Genomic DNA, 1,669 nt, shown 5'->3' with positions numbered 1-1,669 from the left:
AGGCAGTAGGCGACGAGGAGGCGACTGCTTCTTCGCGGTGGTGAGTGGTGCACGAACTCTGGCTGAAGCTGCTGGCTGCTGGCTGCTGGGTCTCCGCGCCGGTGACGAACTGAAGCAGAGTAGCAGACTCTCTATCTCTCAGCTATCAGCTCTCATGGCCAAAGTAACCGTTTGGGAAGGGAAAGGGGGAAACAGGGGATGGATGCAGTGAATGAGGGTATGAGACAGATGGAGGCTAGGGTTAGTTTCAGTAGCAGCTCTTTTTATTTTAATTTTTTTTAATTTTTTATTAGAAAACGACGTCGTTTCCAGTGAAAAGGAAAAAAAAAGTTCGAACCGGCCTGGGTTAAATGAAACCCACCGGTTCTCCGGTTCTTACCAAACCCGGCCGGTTCAATCCGAGTCATTCCGGTTTGATTCCTTGTCCGGTTATATGTCTCGCCCGAACCGGTTATAGTACCGGTTCACCGGTTTTCTGGTCCGACCGGCCGGGTCGGTCCGGTTCTGACAACATTGTAGTTTCCTCTTCAAAGTCCTTTCAGGTTCAGGATCTGCCTCAACAAGAATATTCTTGTCCTTGCTCCTGCTCATATGAAAAAGAAAGGAACATAAAATAATAATAGGGATCCTCTTTATCACAGTAGAGAGATTCCTTTATGTTAGTAGAAGAATAAAGGAATAGAAGAAGGAAAAGGTAAGAATCCAAACACAAAGGTGAAGGTATGTTCAGATTCTTGAGATGAAGAGAAGTATTAGTAAATAAATAAATAAATAGAAGAAGATGAGAAGGAGAGAATTCGAAAATAAATTTTGAAAAAGAGTTAGTGATTTTCGAAAATTGGAGAGAAGAATTAAAATTAAAATTAAAATTTAGAACAATTAGTTAATTAAAAGAATTGAAAAAGGGGGAGGTAATTTTCGAAAATAAGAGAGCTAAAATTAGTTAGGTGGTTTTGGAAAAGATAAAAATTGAACAAAAGTTAATTGGTTAGTTTGAAAAAGATTTGAAAATCAAATTTGAAAAGATAAGAAGATAAGAAGATATTTTGAAATCAAATTTTTGAAAAAGATAAAATTTTGAAAAAGATATGATAAAAAGATATGATTAAAAAGATATGGTTGAAAAAGATTTAATTTTTAAAATTAAAAATTAATTACTTGACTAACAAGAAACTAAAAGATATGATTCTAGAATTTAAAGATTGAACCTTTCTTAACAAGAAAGTAACAAACTTCAAATTTTTGAATCAATCACATTACTTTGTTAGTTAAGTTTCGAAAATTTGAAATAAAATTAAGAAAAAGATTTTGAAAAAAAATATTTTTAAATATTTTCGAAAATTAATAAGAAAAACAAGAAAGATTTGATTTTTGAAAAAGATTTTGGAAAGATAAAATTTTTAAATTTGAAAATTTGACTTGACTTATAAGAAATAGCTAAATTTTAAAAATTTTTGACTAAGTCAACCCAAATTTTCGAAATTTATGAGAGAAAAAAAAGGAAAAAATATATTTTTTGATTTTTAAATTTTTAATGATGAGAGGGAGAAACATAAAAATGACCCAAACCATAAAAATTTTTGGATCAAAACCAATGATGCATGCAAGAACACTATGAATGTCAAGCTGAACACCAAGAACACTTTGAAGATCATGATGAACATCAAGA

Source organism: Arachis hypogaea, chromosome 10 (assembly GCF_003086295.3).
Source record: "Arachis hypogaea cultivar Tifrunner chromosome 10, arahy.Tifrunner.gnm2.J5K5, whole genome shotgun sequence".
NCBI lineage: Eukaryota > Viridiplantae > Streptophyta > Magnoliopsida > Fabales > Fabaceae > Arachis > Arachis hypogaea.
Note: the sequence above shows the minus strand (reverse complement) of the source record.